Source organism: Aotus nancymaae, unplaced genomic scaffold (assembly GCF_030222135.1).
Source record: "Aotus nancymaae isolate 86718 unplaced genomic scaffold, 86718_ANA_hifiasm-v0.15.2.pri h1tg000022l_1, whole genome shotgun sequence".
NCBI lineage: Eukaryota > Metazoa > Chordata > Mammalia > Primates > Aotidae > Aotus > Aotus nancymaae.
Genome location: NW_026988435.1, coordinates 28,272,012 through 28,292,524, shown reverse-complemented (window position 1 = coordinate 28,292,524; position 20,513 = coordinate 28,272,012). Strand labels below are relative to the sequence as shown.

General features: G+C 34.5%; 1 long non-coding RNA gene and 1 other non-coding gene across 2 annotated transcripts in view; both read left to right on the top strand.

The window, feature by feature from the left end:
• Positions 1–20,046, top strand: part of LOC105708309 (uncharacterized) — a 68,310-nt gene extending 48,264 nt beyond the window's left edge. Inside the window, exons 2-3 of the long non-coding RNA XR_001105283.2 lie at positions 12,948–13,051; positions 19,986–20,046. This is a non-coding gene — a long non-coding RNA (uncharacterized LOC105708309). The remainder of the gene's footprint in view (positions 1–12,947; positions 13,052–19,985) is intronic.
• LOC135276467 (U4 spliceosomal RNA) lies at positions 16,041–16,181 on the top strand. The gene has a single exon (XR_010344002.1). It is a non-coding gene; the product is annotated as a U4 spliceosomal RNA (small nuclear RNA).
• Positions 20,047–20,513: the final 467 nt, after the last annotated feature.

Here is a 20,513-nt window from a genome sequence, read left to right as displayed (position 1 = left end):
ATGCTTAGTTTTCTAAGGAACTGCCAGACTGTCTTCCAAAGTGACTACCATCTTGCATTTAAACTGGCAATGAATGAGAGTTTCTGTTGCTCCACATCCTCGTCAACATTTTCTGTCATTCATTTTTGTTTATTCAAACTCTCTTAAGTGAGGCTTTGTTCAAATGTTAGAGTTTCTATATTTTACACTATTTTAAGAGTAGGAAAGTATTTTCACAGGACAAACATCAAGATTTTCTAGTAATCCCCTGGACATCCACTACTGCTGGTGTGGTGTTTTGTGCTGAAGGTTACTTTCTAAAACGCCCCACAATTCTCACATTTATCATTCTTTTCTAAGTCTAAATCTAGAAATTGTAACCGCCAATTTATATAAGAATAAGCAGAAAACCGTGATCATTTTTGAGACACTAATTGATTTCCTGGTGTCAGCCATCAAAATATTATTTCTTTATAAATACTACTAATTACTAAAATTAATCTTTAATAAATAGACTAGATTTATAATGTTTTACACATATGTAGAATTTTGTAATAAAGGCTCTGAGAAGTATGTTTATAAATTACATATATGTAGAGAGGAGAGTGCTAACTTAGTAAGTAAGGTAGACTATGCCTGAGGTATAGCAGAATTCAAGACAAATCTAATCTCAGCTTTCAAGGTGTTTATATTCAGTGCAGAAAAAAGAGGAAATTTATTCAAAAAAACTAAACTAAAAATGATTAACAAATAGATTAATAGATTAACAAAATCAGAAATTACTAATTCTTAAGGATTGTGGAGGAATCCAAAACTAGTGAAGTAATTAAAAAATGAATTAATTAAAAAAAATCTGGGCCCATTGAAGTTATTTTTCTAGTTTTTTTTTTTTTTCAGAAATTATTCTTTTATTATCATCATTGCCTTTTGAGTGTCACAGGTCTGAGGAAGCATTAACAAAAAACCATATCCCTAATCTTCTTTTCTGCTTGTTAAAAACGTCTCACATAATTTCAATTCTAGAACAAATATTCTTCTAATGACATTTCTTCTAAAGTTTAATTTTTGGCTGATGGATGAGAGAAAATCAATTTGAGAAAATAATGCTCAATAGTGTGTGTAATAGTGTGAATTACACTTGGTGAATAGTGTGTGTAAATATCAAAATACAATCAAAAGTGTTTCTCCAGGGAATCAAAAAGTGATTCTGCCAGGGCTTTGGGAGAAGGAAAGAAGAAACAAATAAGGGGAACACAAGATATTTTTTTTAGGGCAGTTGACTGAAAATATCTTTATATTATATTTTCACATAGAAGACTCCAAGGCTCACTGCTTTACTGGTGAATATAACTATTGGAATATTTGCCTTCAAAGTTTAGTTTTTTTTTTTTTAAATGACTGAGTATATTCACTAAGCTATTAAGGCAAATATTTTAGAGTTATATTCAACAGAAAAGCAGTAACTCTGGTTTACATTATTCTTTTGAAACATAGCCTAACATGTAGTCTATATTTATATGTAATATTTATGAAGTATTTAAAAATAAATAATGTTGTCCAGTTCTTTTAGATTTCATTTATCTGTTCCCAAAGAAGTGTCCTAAACTTTCAAAATTATGCCTGGAAAAGCTTTTTAATATAAAGGCTAGTGTCAAACACACATGATAGATCAAAAAAATTACTTAGACATGATCGTGTCCGGTTGCCTCCTATTATGTTAAAATACACCAGATAAAGGGCAAACAAGTCATTTATTCATAAATTCTTCTCAATATGAGTGTGAAAAATTATTTCATCTAATCAAGCCATTACTTGTCCTGCCATTCCTATCTGTGAGTCCCTAGACAATTTGTGTAACCGAACCTCATTCTTCTTTCATAATATCAAGAGTCTTTGCCAATTCCATGAGCATCAAAAATCTTCTTTATATTATGGAAAGACATCTATGTTGAATAATATTATTTTGCATCTTGTGTTTAAAAATACCCTATCAACAAAGTGCCCTATAGTTAGGAAGGAGAACTTCATTTTTATATATTATAAGAAAAATCAATGTCATCGTTTTACCTGAAATCCATCTTAAATTAGATGTCATATTATTACAATTAATTTTAATACAAGTAAACATTAAATTTCATTTTAAATGGATAAGAAAATATTCTCGTGGACATATCTAGATATAAAAAGTCCAATTGTTTCCATTTTTAGCATGACATTTGAAAAAAGAAACTCTTCTATCAAAAAGAAGTTGAATAGAAATAGATTCACATAATATGCTTATACAGAATTATGATTCTTTTTCCCTTCCATTAATCTAATTTACTTTTATTGGGCAAAGTTCTCTGATAAATGTATCTCTGCACTATGGAAATGTCAATGAATGTGAAAAAGGAACTTCTTTGGAGATTTATCATAGTATGTAACTTCTGAATTTTACATTTTGTCTTGCTGTGCAGTGTCACAGATAAAAATGCTTTTGAAATTGCTGTTTCCTGGATGGTTCTAAAAAACTTGAAAGGTCATGAGACTCCCCTCTGTCACTGTTAGATAACAAGCATGGTAATATCTTACAAAATATAATTAAACCACTGCATAAGATCATCTCTAACATTAATGCATGTTTTCTTTTGTTTTTTTTCCCAATATGTTTAAATGTGTAAGGCTCCATTAACATAAATCTTTATTTAAAAGCTTATATTCATTTACAAGCATAAGATTAAAGCAATTGTGAATAAATCAACGTGCTTAATGTAAACTTCAAGCAATTGTTTAAAAATATGAGGTTTATGAATAGCAATTTCCATATCAGGAATAGAGGAGCCAGTCTCGCTGCTCCAGATATTTTGCTACTTAATTGAACATAGTAAATAAATATATGTAAATTGTATGTCTGATCAAAGAATATAGCAAAAATATTTATTTGTGTTTACTTATTATTCAGTTTAACTGAGTTGTAGAATTATGAAACACAAGTGAAAATAAAAGAACTGGGACATTTTCAATTTTTGTTAATATTTTCACCTGACAAAATTTGACAACACTGACCATATTCAACTAATATTAATTTACTATTGAGTTCAAATAGGTTTGATTCTGGGTATATAAATTTAACAATCTATAAAGACTTTAAGGTTTAGCTTTCACCTACATAAGCTGGGTCAATGGTGGAACCTCAGTAAGGATTAGCTTCAATTGTTGCTGTAATGAATACCAACCAAAAAAGTAATAAACCTCGTTTCCCAAAAGGCATTTCCCAAAGAACTGATTTTCTCACAGCGATTTGTTACAGGAAGTGATAATTAAATATTGTAAGATCTTGGTAAAATTTTGGACAATCGTATGAGACTTTTTTTCTTTGATTTATAAAAGCTGTATTCTATTTATAAGCATTCAGTTATTTTCATTTTATATTTACTTTTAATACTTATTAACTCAGGTTTTAAGTTGCAGAATTTAACAGAATCGAGGCAGAGAATACAAGATAAAGACATGAGTAGAAGAGACAAAACACACACACACACACACACACACACACACAAAACAGGCAAAGGAAAGTGAAGTGGTTCTATACAGCAGTGTCTCTTTCTTTTGTGATTGTGTGGTACGATTGCTTATGATCTCCTTGGATTGTAGAATCTCATGGCATTGCAATGATTAGGAAAAAACACATATAGAATGTTCAATGTTAAAACAGAAAATAGCATGCACTAATAGTTAAGGCAGTTTTGTAGTTGAGATAAAAAATGTATACCCATACTAATTTGTTTCAAGAACAGTAAAGGTTTGCAATTTTATCATAGTGGCCAACTAACAGATTTGTTGCTACAGTTTTATTGATGCTGACAGAAAATGAGACTATTGGGCCAGTGATAAAGTAGGTTTATTACTCATAGCAGTAGCTATAGCCAGAGATCAACATGTTCTTGTGTTGTTACTCTAAACCCATATTTACACATGGTGACAGAAGGAAAGCCAAGTGACACTTGAGTCCACAATGGGTTGCATTAAAGGAAAGGAATACTGAGTTCACAAAATCCCATTCTATTAAATTGGGCTTTATGCAAACCTGCCTGACCTTTGGCACTGAAGAAGACATTATCTTTATTAAACTGGCCTGTATGCTTTTTCTCTGGAGGGAGATATTATCTCTGCCCACTAGGGCTGCACACTACAAAAACACCTCTAGTGTTAAGAAAAGGCAATTCTATCGCACTGTTAGTGGGAATGTAAACAGTAAAGCCACTATGAAAAACAGTACAGAGATTTCTCAAAAACCTAAAAATAGAACTACCATATGCTCTGACAATGCCACTACTGGATATTTATCCAAAGGAAAAGAAAGCAGTATATCAAAGGGATATCTGAACTCAGAGATTTTATTGCATCACTATTCACAATAGAAATGATATGAAATCAATCTATGTATTCATCAGTGGATGAATGGATAAAGAAAATGTAGCGTATATACACAATGAAATACTATTGGCCATACAAAATGGCAAGATGGGTGGAAGTGGAGGTTACCATGTTAAGTGAAATAAGCCAGACATGTAAAGATAAATTTTCCATGTTCTCACTATTGTGTAGGAGCCAAAAGAGTTGATCACCGGGAAGTAGAGAGTGGGATGATAAATACCAGGCTGGGCAGGGTGTATGAGAGAAAGTAAGGATGAAGGGAGGTAGGTCAATGAATACAAATATACAATGAGGTAGAAAATATAAGTTATGCTTGATAGCAGAGAAGGATAATTATAGAAAGGAAAAAGTAGAATACATTTCAAAGTAGCTAGAAAAGTAAACCTGAATTTCTTTTCCAACACATAGAAAAAGCAGATGCTCAAAGTGATGGGTACCCCAAATTCCCTGACATGATCATTATACATTCTATACATGCAACAAAATACAACATGTCTCATAAATGTGTAAAATATTCTATATGAATGTTTACAAAATCCTTGGAAAAATAGTCTGGAATCAAGGGGTGATGCTTCCACTTGCAAGATGTGCCAAAACACGAGAAACTTGTGGAGACTCGTCCCATGAGTTTCTACACTGCCCCTCGTTTCTACACTGTCTTACCTTCTGACCATGAATACGATGCCCAGTTGGCTACTCAGATTATTTGACTAGCATAGGCTGTGACCAAATTTGTTATTTATAAACAACACTTAATTAATTAAGGCTATTCTTATCAAGACTCTAAACATCAGGTTGTGGCAACCTAATGTAGTGGCCTTAAAAATGTTCCACAGTGTCCCAAACTCATCAGCTGAACAAAGTTTCTAACAATCAGGAATACCTTCGAAATCCAGGTGGGATTATTTTTGAGATTCTATATTGACCTTTCCACTTTTCTTGAGGCATTAATCCAGGTATACATATGTATATTGTATAGAATCTGCCTTGACCCATAAAGAAAATGTCTAGGAAAAAGCTGACTTTCATAACAACCCTGGCCGATTCTTTGAGGCTGAACTGAATGCTTTCCTAACCTGAGAGGATGTCATTGATCATCTCAACTAGAGTCACAAACTTCATACCAATATTTCCAATAGAATAATTACCATGCTGTAAGAATTGCTGCATAATTTGTGATTAAATTAGAATTCAGTTATCCTTTTCAAACCTCCATGCAACCTAGGGTAGCCTCATTTAGGAAAAAATAAAGTAAAATAAAATATAAAAAACCTTCACATGCATCTGAGCGTTACGTGATGTTCTGGTGGTTTGTCCTGAAATGCTTGTGGATCTCTTAAGACTGTTTCTCAGGGGTAAGTCACCATGTTTTGGAAGGATGTTAGTTAGTTCCTGGTTCCACACAAAATATTGCCACTGGGGAAATAAAATATTGTTTATAATTGTCATGATCACTCTCCCAAGTGGGACCTACATCAATCAGGGACAAAAGTTCACACTGCCTCCGAAGTGGCACCCTGGCTCACTGGTAGACATTTAGGGTCTCCTTTTCTTAAAAATTGAGTCTAGTATTTTGTTTATAAAGGGATTTTCTTTTAAGAGGAGGTAGTCAAACCTGTCCTTTATATCCATTATACCAACTGGGTGGCATTCTGCCCTAAGGAATAATGAGTGACGACTTTGGGTATGAGGACATGGCAGAAAACCAAAAATGCTGACAGGAATTTTGCATGGGAGGTGCAGTGTTTGGACCATCTTACTCTAACAGACTGCTTCTGGTAGACTTCCTGGAGAGTTGAAGTGGACTGGTAATCCAATTGTGTTCAGGGTTTCTTGCTGGGGGATGGAAGACCCAATAATAAGTTAAAATTAATGTACTTTCAATAGTTTTAAAGAGGCACAGAAGTGTGCTTCCTTGGAGAAGAAGATTAATTCATGTCTCCCCCTCATTTTTCCATATCACCTGGAATCTAAGAGGTTTTCTCCCCAGATGCATGGCTTGTTACTCTCTGGAAATGTTCTATTTTATCTAGAAACACAATGATATAATTATCCTATTCCCTTTTTAGTTATAAAAAAATGAGTTTCTGCTTTAAACTTAGAAATTCCTATATATTATTCAGAGTACTCTTTATAATTTTATTTTTCTAGATGTGTTCCTTCTCCATTTCTCTTTTCAGTTTATGAGTTAGCTAAAATATTTCTAAGACCAAAAGCCACCAAAAACTCGGACAGAATTCAAATACTAGCATTATTTTCCATTTTAGTATTTCTGTCAGTATTACAAGCAGAAGGCCTATCTGTTTGGTAAAGGCAAACTAAACCAAGTAACAGAAAAAAGTGTGTCAGTGGCAAATACAGTTGAGCCATGTTCTGTGTGACTAGAAATGCTGCATGTTACAATGAAACACCTCATCAAAGCAGCAGTGCACACACACACACACACAGACACACACATACACAGACACAGACACACACACACACGCACGTTTCTACTATGGTATGTTTAACAATTCAATTCTTTTCTGTCTTGAATATTGTTAGTAACGTGGTTTCATGAACAAAGCCTCAGAATTTGAAATATGGTTTTGCACAGCTTTCAAGACCATCTTTAATGTGTAAAGGAATTGAAAATGAAGGAAGTTATATAATTTTTCTTCTGAGGTTATATAAATGGTGGTAGGATTTGTACTGTATGTCAACTAACCTCACCTCTTCCCAAAGTCCATTCTTCTATGTCTAAACAATAAGAGTTCATCCTATATTACCAGTTTTCTAAGTTCTTTACAAGTATTAACTGACTTAATCCTTCAACAGTTTAAATAGTATAAAATAGTATAAATTGTTCCTATTTATCCTACAAGAAAATTGTTGAACAGAGATGTTCAATAATTTCCCCAGAGCCACCAGGAGTGGTAATCTGAACTCAGGAAGCAGATGCTTTAAGTATTCAGCTATGCTGCCTCTTATTTGATAAAGATGTTCAATCCGAAAGCTGTAATATTTTAGGCCACAAAAAGACCTTATATAGACTGGAAATATGACCAGTTATGTGTTTTATTCTCTTTTAGAATTTTAATGTTTTCATTCAAATATTACATAATTAAGGGGCCATAGGGCGGCAACAATAATGTCTTCATTCTATACCAGTGGTTCTCAGCCAGAGGTGGTTGTTCCCTCTCCCCCGGCCCCTAACAGGAAGAATTTGGAAATGTCTGGAGGTGTTTTTGATTCTGACAGTTGTGGAGATGGTGATTCTAGCATGTGGTGTGTTAGAGGCCAGATCGTTTGTTAAACACTCCGGCAGTGTATATTACAATTCCCTATATCAAAGAGGTATACAGCTGAAAATGTGAATAGTGCCGAGGATAAAGAAACCTGTCTGGGATCTGGGAACTGGCTTTTCTTTTTAGCCATGTGCTTTGGATGTCAAAACACCTAGGAAAACTAATGCTATTTGTTAACTGGTAAATATTTGGAAAATATTGATATTATTTAAGCTTTTTAAGGATTTGTACCTATTTACACACAGTTACAAAGCATAAGTTTTAAGATGTAGTCTTGGTAAGATTGCATGGTAACTACATATATAAATTGATCCTTAAAATGTAATTGATAACACACCTGTGAATGGTGTGAGAGAGGATGGGGACTCAGAAACTAAAAAGAGCTGGGAATCTGATGAATGCAAACTTATTCTGTGGACATACAAGTAAATGGATACAGTGAAAAGAGGAATTTGCAAAGCTTTTAAATTTGACAGGCATTTAATAATAGTGATGCTTTTAAGAATTACAGCCCAAATATTTCAATAACCTGAAAATATGACCACATAGGCTGACCTGATCTTTGTTTTGTAAGAGCAGAGACCTTCAGCCTCTCATCTTACATGTTGATTATGATGCAATATTAAAATAGAACATTTCCTAAACATTTATTAAGTTCAGGGTACAGGTGCAGGTTTGTTACATAGGTTAACTTGTGTCATAGGGGTTTGTTGTCCAGACTATTTCATCACCCAGGTATTAAGCCTTGTACCCACCAGTTATTCTTCCTGCTCCTCTCCCTCTTCCCACCCTACACCTTCTGATAAGCACCAGTGTTTACTGTTCCCCTAAAGTAAAACTTTTTTTTTTTTTTTTTGAGACGAAGTTTCGCTCATTACCCAGGCTGGAGTGCAATGGCGTGATCTCGGCTCACCGCAACCTTCGCCTCCTGGGTTCAGGCAATTCTCCTGCCTCAGCCTCCTGAGTAGCTGGGATTACAGGCACGCGCCACCATGCCCAGCTAATTTTTTGTATTAGTAGAGACGGGGTTTCACCATGTTGACCAGGATGGTCTCGATCTCTTGACCTCGTGATCCACCCGCCTCGGCCTCCCAAAGTGCTGGGATTACAGGCTTGAGCCACCAAGTAAAACATTTTTAATCAAAAAATATCTGTTGAACTTGAGAGTGGGAAACCCATTCCATTCATTTTCAGATTCCGTAAGTAGAGAATAATCTTTCCAGGTAATTTCCAATATTGTATATAAGAAAACAGTATTTATGGACACAACCACACTCCACATGGAGATTGATCTGGCACAGGTTAGAGGGCAAGTTGTACTTTGTTAAGTGGAACAGGACCAATCCTGTTTTCATAATTAATTTCTCATTAATCAATAATAAAATCCAATAGTCCATTGAGAAACATAGGCAGAAAAATTTTGTCACCCCATGGGAATTTCTCAGTATTATGTAATTTCCATCTACTACTAATATTTTTCCTCTTACCTTCTTTTCTCAGCACAAAATAAATAGGTTCTGTTAAGGGAGATATTGGAGAGAACAGAACAACAAAAACCTCAACCTCTAATTTGTCATGTTCTGTCAGAAATTAAATGGTGCTTTCAAGCTGGATAATTTGTGATGTGTTTAATAAAGAGACTATAATTACATCAAAAGAATGTAGAGAAAACTGAGTAACTGACATGGACATGTCAGACTAAGAGCATGACATGGACAGAAAGCAGAGCTCTTGGCAGCAGCTTACAAGCTTTAGAGTAAGTGAGACAAGAGGAAGTGTTGACTATCAAACCCTTTAAGCAAAAGATGACCTTTCAATAACCAGCTAAAGTCAGTCTCAAAGGGAGGGAGGTACCTTGCTCTCCTCCCACTCTTTAATCTCTTAGTGTTGGCTCAAACTGATGAGAAGCCGGATCCTAATGGATGGAAGGATACCGTCCAGGAGTGCAGAGCAGGATAGAGAAGAGGGAGTAGATCTAGTGGAGCCAATGGAACTGTCTAACAGCGACAAGAAATGATGGAAGAAAAAAGAGCATGGAAGTTTTGTTCTCTGGTTATTGGACTAATTTTTGAGGAACCTATGACAGCCACAAAGTAGCAGAAGAAGTAATTTTCTGTTGTATACATAAAATGTAAAACTAACCAAATTGTATCTCTCCTGCCTTCTCCCTTCCCTTTCTTGGCTTCTTTTCTGCATTCCATTTCTTGTCTTTTTACTTTCAATTATTTTCATCATAACTCCTGCATACTCACCATAAAATCTTCCTAAATGTAAAGATTTGTTGTTGGTTGAAAGGCTGTCATTTATTGTTCTTCTCATAGAAGTCCTCCTTCTTGGTTGCTGATTAAACACCTTCCTTCATGTATGGTTGAGATGGATTATCAGGCACAGACTGGATGAGCTGTCAAGACCCAAAAGTAGCAAAATCACAAAGATGTCTCTGAGAAGCTGCACAGTTTCAGCAGCTCTAAGCACAACTTGAGTAGGGTCCAAAATGGAAACAAGAGCTAGTTAAGAAAGGCAAAATTAGGACATATAAATTGGATTATATCATTTATACCTTCAAACTGGGAAATGTGGAAGTTTCAGATAACATTAGCAATTCTGTTTCAGATTTTTAAAAAAGTGATTATTTGTATATGTGATATGCATTTTGTTCAAGAATCTGCTAATCCAAGTAAATAATTTGATATTTGATGAATGGGAGTAGGTAATTGTTCTTTATATTACTTGTAATTGTCATTGAGTATTTGAATGGTTAGGTGATTTTAGTGCTATTATGTAAGAAATCTAGATTATTTTAAAATTATATGTTATATTATAATAATTTATTTTACTTAATTTTATGTTATAATTGATAAATGTTGTATCATGTGCTGTGTAGCAGATTAATGTACTTGGGATTTCCTAAGACAAACCATCACTTTTATTTTTGTAGTGTTTATATTTACCTGGTCAATGTCTGATCTCTTGCTGTAGGAATACATTCAAGGAGTTTTTTGTAGAGTACTTAAATATATTTATCAAGATAAGCACCAAAAAATATGAAGAGGTCTTACAAACACGTACTTGGTCATAATTTAAAAGTTCAGTTTACTGATGACTTCGTTGACGTAATGGTGATCTCATCTGTTCTGTTGATGAATTTCGTGGACAATGCGAAGGAAAGTTATACACTTATTTTATAGCAATACTATGAATAAATAAATATATACTACTATTGCAGCTGAATAAAAGAAACTCATGAATATTAATGTTCAAAAAAAGAGGCGGACAATTTGCCACGGGGCCCTCAAGGCTATAAATCTAGGAATTGTAGTCAACTGAAACAATCCATTATAAATCATCTTCTCCCTACCCATGTTGTGTTTTGCAATTCCAGCCTAACGCTGCATGTAAAATAGGCGATCTAAACTTGTTCTCAGTGGATAATCATAAGCCCTGAAGAACTACTTTTCAAACGCTGCATTTCTCCTCATAAACTGGACTTCAAAAATATTCCAAACACACCATAAAGTTTCAAACTTCAGTGCCCTCAAAAGCTGCACGTGGTTCCCATTGACATCAATCAGAATTTTATGTGCATGGAGCAGGGACAAAGGATAACCTTTTATGTGATCAACAATATTTTTGATGGCTAAAAACACTGAAACTCCCCTGTGCTGACATTAGTTTCCAAGACCCTCCGTCTCAAAAATTCAATGGCTGTCTAACTATGGTAGGCAATGCTATTTTCATTTTAAAATGTGAAAGTTAAAATGCTTTATTTGTAACTGAAAACTTAGAGGTAAATTAACTGAAACATTATATTGAAGAGATTTAAAGTGGTGTAAATTTTTCCATGACTGAAATATTTCTTTTCATACAAAGCACATACAAAGCATCAGCTTATTAATACTTTGAATTTATAGATACAAAAGCAAATATGTCTTTTTTTCCAATTAAATTGACTATCAATAATAAACTACAGGAAATTACCACCTAGTAAGTAGGAAATTTTTCTTCAGTTGTTACTTCAGTGTTAACCTAATAAAAAAAAATCAAAATATATTTAGAAACTAATGCTTTATTCATCACCCCATCATCTACATTAGGTATTTTTCCTAATTTTCTAATTTTATCCCTCCCCAATTCCCCTATGTTATAATCCTGCACAATCTGCATATGTACCCCAGAACTTTAAGTATAATTAAAAAAATTAAAAAAAAAACCTAATGCTTTAAACTCTGTTCACTGATTACAACTGAGATTACATTTTATGTAGTTTCAATTTCTTTAGTTTCCTGGGTTATAGTTTTGTGTTTGTTCATTAGAAATTATAAACCTCACAGATTGACTTTTGCCAACTAAGACATTTTTTACTGCTGTTTGGTTCCCTGAAATAATGTGGAATTTCTTCTTTGCTTTCAGGCTGAATGATTAAAGCTAACTCCAGAGCATCTATTCTCAACTTTGCACTGCTGACATTTTGGTCAGCCAACCCCCTGTTGTGGTGGTCTGTCCTGTGCATCGTGGGAGGCTGAGTAGAATCTCTAGCCTCTGCCCTCAACTGCCCTCAACTGTTGTATTCCCACACCAGTTTTGTCACCCAAACATTTCTATAGATATGGCCAAATCTTCCACTGATATAGAATTCATTTCTAGCATTGTGTTTATTGTCCATCTCAGTGGATAGAATTTCCTTTTTAGTAATCATTAACTTAGTCCAATAAACTTTTAACTTTAATAAATGTCTTTAAAATACAAGTATGACTGAGAAAGCATGCAAGTATGTTGTCAGTAGCTAACCTCTTTGTGAAGATTAGTAGGTCACGACATTTTTTTAAACAAAACAATAAGACATAATGTAAGGACTGGAACATAATATAGAACAAGAAGAGCCAGATAATTAAAATTGTGGGGAAAAGTTGGGAAAAGTAAGAAGCTATAAAATTTAAACTTCAACTATCTCACCATCTGGGCTTTTTTGGTTATACTCTGGGTTAGAGTTTATTATATAAAAAGGATACAGATTAAAATCAGCAAAGGTAAAATATGCAAAGAACAGACCACAGGAGACACCAGCCACAAGTTTCCAATTGTCTTCTCCCAGTGGAATCCTAGAGACAGAACTTAATTCTAACAATGACAGTACACAAAAGGTATTGCCAACCAGAGAAGTTCACTGGACCCTTTGTGTTCAGCGTTTTTAGTGGGGATTGGTCATATAGATAAGGCACACTCTCATGTCTGACATTAGTTACTCAATCTCCATTCTCTCTTTAGGTCAATGAATACTACATGATCCAAGGACTTCACTGCAAATGAAAATGTTTTCCCAGACTATCTGACCTGGTCCATGGTCACAGAGAAACAGACATTCTTTTCAGGTAGGATATGCCAAGAGTCTGGAGATTATCTCTAAGAACATGATAAAGGAACAAATTTTCTTTGGAATGTGCTGAATTTGGACAACACAGGCCAGCTCAGTAATTCTTTACATATGCCTTTTCCTCCCAACATCAAACAGGTCAGTGATATACAACTATTGAAATGTTAGGATGTTCACTTGCCCGTCAAGATTAACTTCCTTTATTCATCTCATATTTGTCTATATAGTTATGAATATTATTATTAATTATATTTACTTACATATCTGATACTAATAGGAGAAGAAAGCATCCTTTCTTGCACTGAAAAAGAAATTCAGGGAGTGCTAATATGTATTGTTCTTCTGTGCCAAACACTGTGCAAAGGGCTTTACGCAGTTTAATAATTTAAAGTTCACAGTAATTTAAAGTTCTAATGATGTATTAGAACTAGCTTCTACCTGCATACAAGGGCCAATTGTTAAATTTCAGAAATGATGCAAGCCAGTTGACATTACACATTGATAGCTTATACTGGTCATTCTGGTAATATTTACATGGAAATTGACAAATAGTACAAACAAGCATTCTCCCATCCAAAAATCCAGTAATTAAATATTTTAACCACCACTTCACTTCATGTGGAGGCTAATTGTTACGCTCCAGTAAGTGGCAGAGTCATAGGAAACTTTTTTTTCTTAACACTTTCTAGCTTATGTAACTGAATCCCTTTGAAAACCATTTGACATTGTTATTTTACTTTCTACTCAGACTTCAAAGGAAAATCACCAATTCGTGTGCTCCTCCTTTGGCAATTTGGCAACTGATCATAGGCTCTTCCCACTGTCCACTTCTTTTGCCACTAGAAATTTATTAGATAATCACTGGCTCCCTTTTGGAAACTATGTAACTTTACGTATGTTCAATAAATCCTTTTGTCTCCTTTCATGTTCCCCTCAGTTTGCCTATCTGGGGTCTTTACACATTAACTCCAGCCCTTCCTCCACAACAACACCCTACAAGTCTATTTCCCATACACAGGAACTTTTACCTGCTATTAAATGATGTTGAAAAAATTCACTTGCTTTTTCCAGTGCTCAAATAGTTAGAGTATTTCAAATTGCAAGATTTTACTTATATTTTTCAGTTCAAAGTCGCATGAAAGACATCTTACACTTTCTTCTGTAAGACCCCAATAGAAGGAAAGTATATTAAAACAGTTAAATACAACTGGATCCTGGACTTCTCATATCATTTTACTCAATTATGAAGTTAAATACAAGTTACTAAGTTCAATACTTTCATGTAGAACAGTGGGAAAAATATGCTTGTGTGTATTTTAAAGTCAACATTACATGTCATTTTTATTTTCCATCCAAGCATATTAAAATATTCCCAATTTCATGGTTAGAATAATTGTAAACATTTGACATCTATTTTCTGGGAAGATGTACATTTCAAATTTAAATATTTTGTACAATTGAATTTAAAGGACTGGCAGGATACTCACCCAATATTTTAATCTGTTTGCAGTGGCTACTATAATGTAATGTACCTGTGACACTCTTATTAAATAGGCTTACCCCAATATGTCAGTTTACACTGTGCATCTGTTCTGATTGGCTGGTGTCTATACTGCTTAATCAGTGTTTTGAATATCCTCTTGAAACATGAAAGTAACTATTAAACGGTGAGAGGGAAAATCCAAAACAACAAGAATAAGCATTCAATAAATTTGAAATAAGTTAGCTTGTCAGCATATTTCAGAGATATTTCCAGTCTGGCCTATATTCATGATTGTTTTCTATCTCAGATGCACAGGGTTGAAGTAACGTTGCTACCCAGTTGATGGCATGTTATGATCAACAATCTGTGCATTGCAGTCATTCGTTTATTCTCTTTCATCTTCATACCACAAACTTGTTTCTCTCAACACCATAGATAACAATTAAATGTCCTTATTGCATATTATATTTATTTGATTGTGTTTTCTAATATACAGAATATTGTATGTACACAATTACATAATTATATATGAATATACATACATTGTCATATTTATGTGAGGGAGTGTGTAGCATATCCATGTATATATTTTGGTTCCATATACACTATTGCACTAAAGCCCATCAAGTAGTTCTGTGAACATCTAATCGAGTGCATATAACTGCTGCATCATACTCCATAGTTTTCCTCCAAATATTTTATTCCCTGCCAGCGATGCCTCCAAATATTATATCTGACCTCAAATATCACCATCAAGTACAATGTTATTATAAGCATTTTAGCTCACACAAGTTTATAGACTTATGTAAAACATTTTTTTTACTGGGTGTGACACTGCTGAGTCCTCTGTACATTTCTATAAGCAATTTGACTTTGAGATGTCAAATGGCTCTTTGGTATGGCTACACCATTCCACCCTTCCACCAGCAAGGCCTGAACATTCTTTTTGCCCTAAATTTCCACCAAGGCTTGACTTTATTTGAATATCTAGGCATCTCATTGTTTTTGTTGGAATTATTCCATTACTAGTAACTTCTGAACATCTATCCCAGTGCTTCTTGTTTGGGCTCCCTTTCCATGGTAGGCTAAACAAAGCTTCTTTTTCCCTAAAGATGTCCATGCCTTATCTCTGGAACCTGGTGAATGTTACCTTACCTGGACAAGGGACTCTAATGACGTGGTTAAATTAAGGACTTTGAGATGGAGAGATGATCCAGGTTTATGTGGGTGTGCTTAGTGTAACTACAAGGGTCTTGATAAGAGGGAGACAGGAAGATCAGAAGCAGAAGCAGCAGATGTGACGACAGAAGCAAGAGACTGGAGGGATACAAGGAAGGACTGTAAGTCAGAGAATGCAGGAGTCCTGCAGAGGCTGAAAAATATAAGGAATCTGATTTTCCCTTCAGAGCCTCAGAAGGAAGCAGGCCTGCTCACATCTTCACTTTATCCGGTGGAGAGCAATTTTAAACTTCTGAACTTCACAACTATAAAAGAACACGTTTTAAGCTTTGCGCAGTGGCAGTATCGTAGCCAATGAGGTTTATCTGAGGCGCGATTATTGCTAATTGAAAACTTTTCCCAATACCCCACCATGACTACTTGAAATACAGTCAGCGTTGGCAATTTTTGGCAGTCTCTACGGAGACTGAATAAAAAATAATTTTTTAAAAAAGAATACGTTTTTATTGTTTAAGTCACTAAGTTTGTGGTAATTTTCACAGCAGTTAAAAAGTAACTAATATCCCTTACTTTATAAATGTCCTCTTTATATTTTTAGAAAATTTCATTTTGTGTTTTCACCTCGTTAATGTAAGTTTATGTCCTATATATCATTCTCAAAAATTTTAGACATGAAAAATACCTTCTTTTCTGCTGTCAGCTGTCAGTAATTTTTATTTATGGTATTCTTTATTGACTATGACTTCCAATGTAATCATTATTTTTGCTCTTTGGATTATAATTTTGAACACAATTTTCATAAAGTCCTTTTACTTAGTTCACAAAAAGTCTCCATTTTTCTCTGCTAAATATATAGTTTTACTTTGGCACTGAGGTTCGTAACCATTTAGAGACCACATTTCTAATGTTAGAGGGCCAGTTCTTTTCCCCTCATGTGATGTGTCCAGTTTTCCAGCATCATTTTGAAAACAACAAATGTCTTCTACAATTATCAGTGGTATCACCTTTATTCACGATTAAAATTTAATATATTCATATGAGTCTGTGTTTACACTTTTTATTTCCTTCAATATTTCTATTTTTTCTGTTTTAAACTTGATAGTGTATTATTTATATTTAATCTTTATTTTTATCATGAGGCTCATGCTTTCTCTTTTTTTAATTTTAATTTTTTTAAATTTTACTTTAAGTTTTGGGATACATGTGCTAAACTTGCAGATTCATTACATAAGTATACATGTGACATGGTGGTTTGCTGCACTTATCAACCCGTCATCTAGGTTTTAAGCCCCACATGCATTAGGTATTTGTCCTAATGCCCTCCCTCCCCTTGACCCCTACTCTCCAACAGGGCCTTGTGTGTGATGTTCCCCTTGCTGTGTCTATGGGGTGTTCTCATGGTTCAACTCCCACTTATGAGTGAGAACATGCGGTATTTGGTTTTCTGTTCCTGTGATAGTTTGCTCAGGATGATGGTTTCCAGCTTCACCCATGTCCCCACAAAGGACATGAACTCATTCTTTTTTAGGCTTATGTTTTCTCTAAAAGCTCATACTCAGATTTACTTATTATTTAACAATTTTCACCTACTCCCAAACCACCAAATTCATTTCACAATAGCAACAAGGATCAAAAACACACTGACCGTTTGGTTTCTATGGAAACATGAATCAAAAAGAGTGTTGTATATTAGAAAAAATATGTTATTTGCCTAAAACAGGGAGGGAACAACAAAAAAACTGTGTGTGTGTGTGTGTGTGTGTGTGTGTGTGTGTGTGTGTGATGATTTAGGGATTTAAAAATTTTAATAACTACAAATATCTTTCTATTTATGAATAGGCATTGACATATTACACGTGGGGATAGGATCATTTGAGGAATTAGGATAACATAACCCAGAAATTTTATACAATCTGAATCTCATTTTATGTAAATAAAGTTGCTAAATATACCCAAAATAAAAAGTGAGTTTTAGGATGAGAATTAGCCTTTGTATTTTCCAAATAATGCTTAGTTTCAGGTATGTGTTGAAGATTTGTTGCTCCTCAGTTCAAGATTTAAAGAAAAAAAATAAAAATAAAAAAATTTCAGCCTTTTCACAAGACATACCTTTGGATCTTCACAATTCCAGAAATAACATCTATTAATTCTGACCCAGTCATTCTTCTAATTGTAAAAACCACATACGTTGTTTATGAAAATTTTTACTCAGTAGTGTAAAAAATTACTAACTCTCCTATATCAGAAATGAATTAGCTATTTTTTGTTTTAGCTTCTAAGTGTAAAGGAAATATTTTGCCATACACAAGGCATTATGTTACTTCTAATTTAAGCACAGATGTGTACTCATTCATAAAAATATTATATCTAGCAAAAAACTTGAGACAATCCACATGAATAGGAGAAAATATTTGCAAACTACCCATCTGACAATTAGAATCAAAATATATGAGGAGCTCAAATAACTGAATAACAAAAAAGCAAATGATTTAATTTAAAATGGTCCAAAGATATGAATATTTTATCTCACCCCCGTTAAATTATGTTTTATCTCACCCCAGACCCAGCAATCCCATTACTGGGTATATACCCAGAGGATTACAAATCGTTCTATTATGAAGACACACATGCATACACACATACGTTCATTTCGGTACTGTTTACAATAGCAAAGACCTGGAACCAACCCAAATGCCCACTGATGATAGACTGGACAAGGAAAATGTGACACATATACACCTTGGAATACTATGCAGCCATAAAACTACTGATGAATTTGTGTCCTTTGTAGGGACATGGAGGAATCTGGAAACCATCATTCTCAGAAAACTGATGCAAGAACAGAAAATCAAACATCACATGTTCTCAGTCATAGGCGGGTGTTGAACAATGAGAACACATGGACACAGGGAAGGGAGCATCACACACTGGGGTCTGTATGTTGGAGGGGATAAGGGAAGGACAGTGGGGGTGGGGAGGTTGGGGACGAATAACATGGGGAGAAATGCCAGATATAGGTGATGGGGGGATGCAGGCAGCAAACCACCTTGCCATGTAAGTACTTATGCAACAACCCTGCATGATCTGCACATGTACCTCAGAACCTAAAGTACAATAAAATTTAAAAAATGGCTTTTATCTAAAAGGCTACAATGAATGCTGATGAAAATGTGAATAAAGAGACACAGTCGTACATTGTTGGTGGGAATGCAAATTAATACAGTCATTATAGAGAACAGTATGACAGTTTCTCAAAATCTAAATATAGAACTACCACATGATCTAGCAATTGTACTGTGCTGGATATATGTAGCCAAACTAAAGGAAATCAGAATATCAAAGAACTATCTGTACTCCCATATTTACTGCAGCACTATTCACAACAGTCAAGATATAGCATCACCCTAAGTGTCCATCAACAAACAGATGGATACAAAAATATGATACATATACACAATGGAATATTATTCAGCCATAAGAAGGAATGAAATCCTGTCATTGGCAGAAACATGGATAGAACTTGAGTGAAATGAAATAAGCCAGGTGCAAAAAAGACAAATGTATGTTTTCACTCATACATGGGTGGTGAAAATGTTGATCTCTTGGAGTTAGAAAGTAGAATGACAGTTACCAGAGTCTGGAAGTGTAGCGGGGATGAGGGAATAAACAGGGATTAGTCAATGAGTAAAAACACATTTAGAAGGAATGATATAGTGTTAAGTAGTACAATAGGGTGACTATTATAAACAGTAATTTATTGTCAAAATAATTAAAAGAGTGTAATTTGAATGTTCCTAACACAAAGAAATGATAAATGTTTAAGGGGATGGATATATCAATTATCCTGATTTGGTCATTACACATTTCATGATTGGATCAAAATATCACATGTATCTGAATATGTGCAACTTTTATGTATCCATAAAATCTAAAAATAAAAAGTAAATAAATAAACTGAAGCTAACGGCACTGTTGGAATGAATGTAACATGCTCTGTTAGATCTTTTGTTCCCAGGCATTCAGGTTTAGACCAGAAGAAAGTGGTGCTCCAAAGAAAGAAGAAAATACCAGAGTCGCACACATGCTCCTTGCTTTGTACTGGAGATGTGAGCTGTTACAAAAGCAGTTAGATTGCTTTATATTTACATATTATCTTTGTTAGACAGAAAAAGAAATAAACAAACTTGTCATAGTTGCAGGGGAAGGGAATGACCTGCGAGGAGACTGTTGATCCAACAGCAGGCACAGTGACTGCTGGTTTCTTCAACAGGCATTGGGATATGGCCACATTGGAGCAGGAAGCTGTTCTCAATTTCTCCAAGCTCAAGCACATTGTTTAAATACATGTCAGCGATAAGTGCTGTGGGTGTGAGGTAGGTGGCAAAATAGGTAATTTTACGTAGTTTTGTTTTCTCTTTTATTTCATTTTCAAATTGCAATGAAAGATACATTTCTTTCTGGTGATGAATGTTTCAAACTTAGCAAGAAGCATACATGTTTTTGTGCATGCATGTGTGTGTGTGCCTAGAATATATCCATCCGTGCAGTATTTTTTCTCTTTATGGACTCCATGTGCTAGAACTGATTCTATATCCCTCAAGCTTACATTTACTTTAGCTACATTCTGAATGTAAATAACCTGTCTAATTAATGCTTGTGTGTTAAAAATAAGAGCAGTACAGTATAAATTCTTAGTAAAATTTTACAGTATATATTTTCCCATCCAGGAAGGTGAACAACTTTCAAGACCACTGAATCTGACATGAAAAAGCCAAGGTGGTCATGTGCGCCATGTTTT